The sequence below is a fragment of the Athene noctua genome, chromosome 27, assembly GCF_965140245.1.
Source record: "Athene noctua chromosome 27, bAthNoc1.hap1.1, whole genome shotgun sequence".
NCBI lineage: Eukaryota > Metazoa > Chordata > Aves > Strigiformes > Strigidae > Athene > Athene noctua.
Window position 1 is genome coordinate 5,004,466 of NC_134063.1, and position 10,539 is coordinate 5,015,004.

Sequence of the window (10,539 nt, forward strand, 5' to 3'; positions counted from 1 at the left end):
CAGCATCTGGGAGGAGTAAATCAGAGATGTTTCTAGATTTTGGCGGATGTGTCTGAGAGCAGAGTCGAGGCAGAGACAGAGGGAAATGGAAGAAACTAGAGAGGTGCAATGCCGTGTTACCAGCACGGCTGCTGGTTTTGCTCCCAAACGTTCTGACCCAGTGTTACCTCAGACATCCCCAGGATCTCTAGGTGAAGCCATGCAAAATAGATTTATTCATAAATATTACTGGTGGCAGTGGATTTTTCTATGCCCTTGCAGGCCACCACTGACCCAAGGACCACAACTGGGGAACCACTGGTGTGTCCAGTGAATTGACACTTTGCAGCCAGACTTGAGGGCCAAACTCTGTGGTAGCACAGGAATAGGGCACTTCTGTTACCTTCAACAGACCAGTGCTGACTTGTGCCACTAGATAATGGCACATCGGTTTGCTAATGGCACAAACCAGCAGATTAAGTGCCAATACAATGTGGAAAGAAGGACACAGAAAGTGGAAGAGGGAAATCCTCCAGTGTTTGGGGAGGAGAGTAGGAAAGAGAGGACATTCTTTGGTATAGAAATCTGGGCTGCCCTAGCAACCAGGGAGCCAGAGACCAGCGCTGCATAGTGATCTAGATGCATGGGCCAGGGAAATTGTTATCCTGAGACCCACGGATTGACAGCAGAAACCCTGGCTCCTTCTGCCAGAATCCCAACTTCATCTCTGATGTCAGTAAACAGGGTTTCGTGCTGTTTGCCCTACTGGGCATTTCAGATGAGCCTATAAAAGCTTAGTCAAAGGCCCTGACAATAGCTTTTTTCTTCTTTTTTTTTTTTTTTGTGGAAGTAAATAATTATTCCTTACACTCTACATATGCTCACACACTACTGAAGCCTGCTCATTTAATTCCCTTTATCCAGCCCCAAAATGGCTTGCTTTCTGTGGTACCACGCATTAGCGAAGGTGCTATAGTAATATAAGCTATTCCTTGTCACTACAATTCTGTATGTGCCCCAGCAGTCAACTGGACTAAACTAGGATTCCTGGGGTGAGAGCAGAAGAGGGAAGAGGTTCATCCTGAGAGCACCCTGAGGCTGAGCGGAGCAAACGATTCAGGCAGAATAATTTGACTAGTGTTTGCAAATTTTTCTCTCTCACTGGACTTGATGGCAGCTAGTCCCCTGTGAATCCCTGACCTTCATACTCTGCAGGCTGCCTAGGATGGCTGAAATAAACCACAGGAGTTTTTTCCTGCTCCCCAATTGTCAGAGCACGCAACAATTGTGGTGTAAGTGTTGCATCTGCTTTCTACAAATACCGTTATCAATGCCTCTGTAGCATGCTCTCCCGCTAGCTGTGCCAGGAGGTGCCTTCTTGTGAATGAAGATAGAAAGGAACATACATCCAGCAAGAGCCAACTCCTTTGGCTGTTACGGGTGGGATTTGCAATTAGTTGGGTATCTGATCCACCCATATGGCTACAGTTAACGGGGACAGACAGATATCTCTGGATAACAAGTCAACCTACCAGTCAAGTTGTGCCTTAGGCTGAGATTAATTTTTGCACTGACTCCAAAGGGAGCCTACGTGACTCACTTAACACTAAAAGCCTAACTGTTAATGGGCTAAATTTACATGAGAAGACTCATACATACAATACCTTGCTTGCCTCCTAAATTCTAGTCTTGTGCATTAACAAAATCATTGGGTAGATGGATACCATGTGGTATATTGCCTCATTTCTATCTTTTTGCTCCAAAACACTCCTCTCATTTTTTCCTTTCAGCCTTCCTGTTCCTCTGCCTTTTTCTCTTTCCACCTTCTCTCTGATTGCTGAGCAGCTTTTTGACTTTTCCATCAATATGTCTAAAGACCATTTGAACCACTTTGTTCCCCCCTTCTCTCCTCCCTCCAGTTCCAAGTCAGGCAAGCTCATCGATCAGAGGAGCTCAGGAAATATCTGGTGTTTTGTTGTCAGGATGATAATAACATTGCAGTTGTGAATGGGCTGCTGCAGGCCTGATCATGGACACCTGCAGGGTTTGTTTAATTGCATTTAATGACAAATCCTATACAGAGGAGCATTGCCAGAGAGATTTATTATCCACCAAAGAGGCAAAGCACAACAGCTCAAAATATAATTTGCACTGAGCATTTTTCCCCCTGCCTCTCTTTAAACCATTGTAATAAATAACAAATCGGGTAAAGTGGGCAACACCAGTCTGGGAAGGAGGTGGGGGGCAGAGGACAGAGATTGAAACCAAAGGAAATAACAGCAATAAGGCCACGCTGTTCTTTCTACCATCCCTGTGGTCTGGTACATAGGAAATACTGTTTGTTTAATTTACAGCCTGGAAGTGCAGCTGGGGATCTCTCCATGATGAGCCAGCCTCTTCTAAGATAGCTGGAGGCTAAGCTCTTGAGTCCCCACTCTAACCAGGCTTTTTTTTTCACCATGTTTTGTAGCTAAGTTTAGATCCTAACTATATAAACAATTACAAAGAAACTACAGCGGCCCCTCAGTGCCGTGGGGTTCATCTGCCACAGTTCCAAGGAGCTGTAAGCTTCCACATTGTTGAAATCTCTGGGACAAACTCGAAGTGGCAGATACCATCCTGAAAAATATCACATTGAGAAATACGGCCCTACAGAGAGAGATCACACTATCTGAAGTCTAGACAAAAGTCTCGCACGCCTCTGAGCCTGGAATTTATGTTTTCTACTAAATACCTTGCTCAAAAGGGAATGCATGTGTGTAAAAACGGCAGAGGACTTCATCCCTCGCTCAAGCCCAGCAGCTACTTCGCCTGTCTTTATTACATGATTGTCCACGGATAATTTGTGGCAAATCCCTTCCTGGACTCGCTGTATCACTGTGCTGGGCTGTGTTGTTCCAGAACAAGGACTGTAGAGTGTTCTTGTCACCTGAAATGACAGTCCAGGTTAGCACTTCCCAAACTATCTTCTCTCTCTCAAGTTCATTCATCTTTACAATTCATTCTCTCTTCTAATTATCCTTGGCAGAATACGGAATTGGGCAGCTTATTTCTAAAAATTGTCTCATCCCACAAAGCATTTTCATTTGAGAACACTCTGTGGTAGGGCAGAGAGGAAAATATGTGACAATTCAGAGGAAATGCCTTAATTTAGGAAATTCAAGGCCAGACCAGCACAGAAAAGTATCACAATAAAGCTGTATTCAGTGTGAGCAAGGAGTGCACACTCACTACTGCTCCACTTTATATTCACATTAAATTTTGCACTTTAAACGATGCACCCCGCGGAAGATTGGGGACGACAGCAATCTTGTACAAGAAAATATCACACTTCTGCAGCGTTTGGTCTCTGTTTTAGTGGAGGCAGCCATCAGCAGTTGGCAACGTCATTACACAAACATGGTGTAGGGTAACACCTGGACCGCAGTTTTATCTGATTTCCTGGACAATGGCAGTGTCGCTAATACCCCCTGTTAAATAAGACCACCTGGACATCTCCTGGTATCGGCTCTAGCTATCACAAACACACTTGCTACCTAGGCTAGCACAATGAACTGTTATCTCCGGAGCAGCACAAATCCCCAGATTGAAACAACCCATCTGGAGTTTGATTAAAGTGTCCATAGAAAGCACATATGTTTAAAAAAAGAGAGAGAGGGAGGGAGGGAGGGCAGGAGGGACTGGACTGCTCTCTGCGAGCTTGCATGGGGCACAACCTCTGTCAGCAGCAGCAAACCCTCTCCTTTTGCTGAACACTCTTTCTCCTTCTATGAAAGGAGCCTTTCACCACAGCAGCGAGCTGAGGCCGTTGAAGGATACTTTTGTCTCTCTCACTTTTTGTACGACTGCTTACAAAAGTACATTTAACAGGCTTGGTTTGAAGACGGAAAGGATGCCGTCCCTTGTCTGGTTTCAGGGGCTGAGGTAAGTAAGCCTCACTCAGACAACAGCAGTCGAAAGGAATAAAGTAAGATCCTTTCCGTGGACGTGAGCCAGAATTGTCCTTTCACACCTGATTCATGCTATATGTGAGGTATTAACAGAGAAACCTGGGTAGTGGAAGCAAAGCTAAACCTGGGGTGAAATAAAGATTGCTCATCAACAACTTCAGAGAAAAGGAAACAGCAAAAAGATTTTGTTTTTCTTGCTTAAATCAGTCTCTCAGTAGGATTCCAGGAAACTTGGCACTATCATTATCTTTTTCTTTGCTAACTGATTCCTTTTCTCTAGCATTCCTGAGTATATATTGCATTTGCTTATTTTAGTCAGCCCAAAATACAACTGAGAGATAGACAAGTTGACAGACCACTCCTGGAGAAGTTTATCATAGGGTAAGGAAAAAGGAGACCCTGCTGAGCCCTGATATCCCTGAAAAAAACATCATCCAAGTTTTCATAGGCATATATAGTCTCCTGAGTGAGAAAATAGAGCAGAAACTCACAGGTACAGTCACAAAATTGGACAGATGATTATAGTGAGATTTGACACGGTCTCACAAAGAACACCGTTTGTTTGGTTTGTTGGTTGGGGTTTTTTTTGTTTTTTTTTTTTTTGTTTTTTTTTTTTTCACTGCAAAGGGCAGCATCCATCCCTGAAATGAGAAACAGGTGTTGAAAGAATGAGAACAACCAAGGAAAGGTAACAGAAGACGACATGAAGGAGGATGCCTCTAATGAGGAAGCGCTGCTCTTGGTGGTCTGGCTCTATGTGGAAGACTAGTGATTTTGTTGTTCTGATTTATAAAGGTGACAACAAATCATAGCCTGCCATACAGCCCAGACCTGCACCCTCGCTGGCAGGAGAGCCCTGTCTGCCACGCAGCCGCTCCAGACCTGAAAGCTAAGTATGTATTTAAGTGCTTTGGGATGCTGGAGGTTTTATCGTGACTTACTCTGTTCTTCAGTTCCCATCCCCTTGAAGTTAACCAAATTTGAGCTCTGAGTGAAGCAACTGAAGTGTCTGTGAAGAACGAAGCTGCGGGGCTCATCCCGCAGCCCTGAGCAGCCCTCCCCAAGCAGGGCACTCACCCACTTGAATGTCAACGCAATTTCACCTAGAAATCAACTATCATTAAGTGAAGTATCTCGCTCAAAGACCCCACAACAAATCTGTGGCAGGGTAAGGACTCAAAACACCAGCTGCTGAGAGCACGGAGGTCTGCTGGGTGCTCAGAGACCTTCCTTGTACCGTGATGCCCAGAGGCGATTGTTTTGAAAATCTAGCCCTTTGCTTCCTACAGGGTTTTAATACATGAAAAGAACAAATTTTCAATACCACCCAGAGCCTCTATTCTCAAAGATATTTAGGTGTGAAAATGTAACTCCTGAATCCTGCCGAGGCCAGTGGTAAAGGTAAATGCTGAAATGTCTTTAAAAATTTGGGTTGTTGGTGACGTAAAGCCTTTTCTTTGGTTTTTGGTTGTTGTTGTTGTTTTTATCCTAAACAAGATATGCTCAGCATTGCACACTTGTCATTGTTTTTATGGCATTATCTAATTTAGGAACCTAAGTCCTTTCAGCTTTACCTTCAACTAGGTCATTTTGGTTGAAACAGAACCCTACTTGGACAATTATCTGTAGAGCTGGTGCAGCAGAGCACCAGGGCATATTACAGCAGATGTCTACAAGGCAAAGCCAGTCAGTCCCCTGACCGCCAAATCTCTGTGCTTTGCAGTTTACAAACATACTTTACAGTCCTTGAAGCCAGCCAATAACATCCAGGTTCCTCGTGGGTCCTAATACGCCTTTGTTTGTAGCTGGGATTGAACAGCAACTGCAACTCCCAGGTTCTATTTCCTATGTGTCTATTGACCTGTTGCAATTTCTTATGCTGGTCTCTGCCTCTGTAAAAGGAAATGGTGATTCTTGCCTTTTAGGAAGATGGTTGAGTTCTCTGTCTACCTAGAAACCTGTACGTCCCTCACTGCTTTTGTATCTGAGCACTTCATTCCACCAGGACTCCTGTGCGGCAGCCACGCGTTACACAGGAGAGCTGTGGTGGGGGTTAGAGGTGATGACTTGCCAAAACGCAAAAAGGCAGTTGGTGGCTCCACAAAAAGCAAACTGAGCCTGAGGCTTCGGTCCAAATCTGCTGCTCTTGCTGCCTTGCCATTTGCCTCAGGGCCAGTCTTTTGTCCTTTCTGTTTGGGAGAAGGAGGGGTCTAAAGATGCTCTTACCATCTTAGATAATCTGTGAGGCAGGAGCAGAGCAACGCTTATCTCAGGAGATCTATTGCCAAAAGAATTTAACAACTGTACAAATTGCTGTCCTTTGATGATGCATGAAAGAAAAGATCCATGTATCATAAGCAAGAACGACTCACACTCCCCCTCTCTTTTACTCCCCCACTGATATATTAAATCTGCAAAAATTCAGAGGGCAGCAGTGCAACCATTAATGTTGAAATTGCCTGGCTGGTGTCTAATGTAAATGAAACTACATTGATTTAGTGTTACCCAACATGCTTCTCCTGCTTGTTCATCTTCTGCAGTCTGATCAAAATCCTTCCTTCCAGGTAGCTGTGACCTCATGCCCTATATAAGCACAGAAAATAATGTCATCACAAGCCTTAATGATGAAGGTAGTTATAGGACAGAAGCCCCTGCAGCAAGTTGGGTATTGGGTCATTGTTCCTGCTAATGTCGTGGTGCCATTTCTCACTATTTTTAGAATTGCTCCCTTTGTACAGCAAATTTCTCATGTAGTTGCTTAACTATATAGAGATCTTGTCTTCACTGGACTTAGTAGCAAGAAGCCGCCACCCTCTTGACTTCTGGAAATCAAGACAAAACCCTAAAAGCTGAAGAGACTGATAAAAAACCTTGGTACACAGCTACCTGCAAACCTAAATTTAAACTCTGAAAAAATGAGGATCTTGACTCAGTCTGCTGCTAACCTTTAATGCAGTGACAGACTGAGCACAAAGACCTTGCAGAAAATTTTGCAGGCATCTAAATTATCTGCTCACAGTTTCATAAGTAACTCAGCGATTCAGTAAATCAGCATGGACTTAGTTCCTAAATTATTTATAGGCTTTTGGAACTCTTAGTACAGATCCAAACTTTGCCACATTGAGGGAAGAGATGTGGAACAATGGGTGAGGAGGAACAATGGGTGAGGAACTCTTGAGCCTTTCATGCTGAAAATGTTCCAAACCATATATCTGAGCCCTTTAATTATTATCTGCTTCGTATATTATGGTTGTCCCAGACACTTTAGCATGAATTGAAGCTCTTTGGCTTTGGTTGCCCTATAAGCACACAAGATGCAACCTGTAAATTCTGAGTTTGCAGTCTAAATAAGCAAGACAGTTGAAGAACAGTTATTATTTCCACATTATTGGCAGGGAAATAAGACATAGGAAGCTTAAATGACCAGCCCAAGGTCACAAAAGGACTCTCTAGCAAAGGTGGGGTCTCAGCCTAGATTTCTTAAGTCCCTGCCCAATACTTTAGCCATCCATTCACTTGCTTCTTAAGTACCCTGTCATTATTTCTATGAAGAAAATTATGCAACTCCTCCAGCAGCCAGTACTGTGTAATTCAGCTTGTCTGAAAGGGAATATGAAATGGCAGTTTTGAAAAAAATTAACCCTCCTGCCACACAATCTGGCAGCCCTGTCAAAACGTCTCATTTTTTATCTTCTCTTCCTCGGGTGGGTATTTAATTTCCCTCTATATTCTCAGACTACTGGCTGGGGCTTTATCCGCACTACCCTACAAAACCTTCATAGGAATCTCCGGGGCCTTGTGGAGGATGTATTCTGTAGATGAGGGACGTGATAGTTTTGAGCCCTTCATCTCTACCCCAGGTGTTCAGATCCACCCCGCGTTACTCATCACTGTCACTTGTATAGGAAGGTTTCCTGGCAGCTTCTCTGACAAGCAGCAGTAGCTCGAAGTCTGCAGGAGGACATGGGAAGCACCCCTGTGTACGCTCACCCCTCGCAGCGATGCATCACTCAGCTGTGCTTTTAGATGGGGTGTTACACACTGGCAGATCTTTTATTCCTGATCGTTGTGTCAGTGGAAGTAGGAGCTGCACCTCTGACGCCAATCTGGTGCAGGAGACAGTCTCCACCGTTGGGTGATGTCTCCAGCACCCTGGTGCCCTGGTTTGGGACACTAATTCTTGTGGTGGTGACCTCAGTAAGAGAAGTCAAAGGATGCAGGAGAACCAATGGGACAAAAGAATTTGACCAGGACGAACCGGAGTGCCTCTGGTTTCTGCCCCCAGCACGGTCAAAATCCTGCCCCAGACCTTTCAGGCCACCCCCACCTTCGGCTGTCATGGACTTCCCAGACCAAATAATCCATTTACAGCTGGGTTGGGGCGAGGTATCGAGGCTCGAGTATGTTTTATATTCACACATCTACAGGGAGAGGCTGTTGTGACACTACTCCTTGTGCTCTTTATTCTCTCATTACTAAGCAATTTCTTTATTCACGGAAAAAAACATTTTCATGAGCTGCTGTTCTGCCCTGTGATGTTTGTGGCAGCCCACCCAAGAACTGGGGGCAGGCTCTGATGTAAATTTGGGACCTCAAAAGCCTACCTGGTGTTCCGGTGAAATCCATATGCATTCTATGGAGGGGAAATTAATAGGAAGCTTTAGTTAATAGATACTTCAGATAAAAGTGCGAGTGCATCTGATCACCATAGCAACATGAAAGAGCCAGCGGGGAGAGGAAATGTCACCGTGTTTGTGCCTTGACCTGCAGCATAAACAGCCTAAGTGCTGCGGATTTCACACATGGATGTTGGCAAGAGGGGACAGAGACGTGCCCAGGTACAGAGCCCCGCATGCAGACAGCCCGCTCACGCCTTCAGCTGTCAGATATCTGCACGCAGCGAGCTGGCGTGCGCAGACACGCACAAGAAAGCTCACATGTTAATATTAAAATGGGCCAAACTCATCGCTGACAGCTTGCGAGAACACAGTTTTTAGCTCGTAGCCACAGATGCGTATTCACACATCTGTGTGCAGAGGGGACGGGGGAATACTCCCACCTAGCAAATATTCCAGCGCACGCAGCCGCTCCTCCTGTCCCGGCGTGCAGGAAACTGCACTGGCACAGCCCAGACACGCTGCAGACACTCGATACCTTTGCTCCTTTTCTTTTCCAAGCGCGAAGCTGCAGCGTCCCCAAGCACACAGCACATGTAGATGACACACTCGCATGCAGCGTCAGACCTTGTGTGGGAATTCTGCCACGGACACTTTGGCTCCGGCTCGCAGGAGCGCTGAGCACCTGCTGCTCCCGTTGACTTTAACAGCTGCTGAAGTGAAAATTAGGCCCACGCTGTCTGTTATGCAAAAGCAGTTTCTTAGCAACAAAAGTGATATTCTGTGTGAAGGCAACATGCATTAGCAGGATAATCCTAGGTAATTCCAGACAAGACCTAAATGGGTGGATGGATGGACAGACTGAGTAATAATAATGACAGACAGAGTAATAATAATGGAACTAATGTAGCTAATCTAATTTCCCTGGAAAGGAGAAGAAACAGCTATAAATAAACTACAACAGGAGAAACTCTGTGCCAATTCCCCATATAAAGCCTAGAGCCACTTAAATGCAACTTATGCCCTAAAAATAGGTTCTGGTAACTAAAGCTTTTCTCATCTAAGCTAGGCTATTTATTGCCTTGAATATCTTCCCCTCACTCCAGTCATGTATGATCATTCAGGAATGGAGAAAGCCGTACATATTGTTCTACGGCAGGGATCAAAGGGAACGAATCTGTGTTTGCTGTTACGGATGAGCCGTTGCTACCTCCTTGCCCAAGGCAGAAAAGCTGTACTTTAAAACGCTCTCCCAAACCCAAACGATTCGCTACAATTAAACACACATCAGATCAATGCTGCGTAGCTATTGTATTTTGAAGTTCAATCTCTTCAAGGAATTGAACAGAAATAAAACCTCCCATGGAACGCGCCCGCGCGCTGTGAAGTTACAGGAAAACTTCTACGGGCCAAGTCGCGTCGGGTTTGCGCAGAAAGGGAGACCCCGGGTCACCGACCCCGGGTTCCCGGCCGCCCTGGCACAGGGACCAGCGGCTCCTTCCCGCCCCTGAGCCCCATCTCCCGCCCGGCCCCGCTCCCTCCCGCCCGGCCCCGGTCCCTCAGGGCCCGCAGCGCCGGCCCGGGGGCTGCCAGGCGCCGGGCCCGGCCCGTTGCTGTTCCCCCGCTCCGGGTACGAGCGGGGCGGGAGACGCGCCGAGCCCCGTGGCCCCCTCAGCGCCGCCGCCCGGCGCCACCCCGCTCCCTGCCCCGGCGGCCCTTGCGGTGACCCGGCGCGGGGCGCGCTGGGAACGGCAGGCCCGGCGCCGCCGGGATCCCCGGGGAGCGGCTGCCCGCCGCGGGCAGCGGGACTCCACGTCCCGGCCTGCCCCGTGAGGGACGGCGGCTCGGCCCGCGGGCTCCGGCCGCCGCCCCCCTCCCAGTGCCTGCCGGGACACGGAGCCGCCGGGCCGCCGGTCCCGCGGCGTTGGCCGGGCCGGGGCGGGCCCCAGACTACATCTCCCATCGCCCCCCTCCCGCCCCGCCCCTGGGCCCCG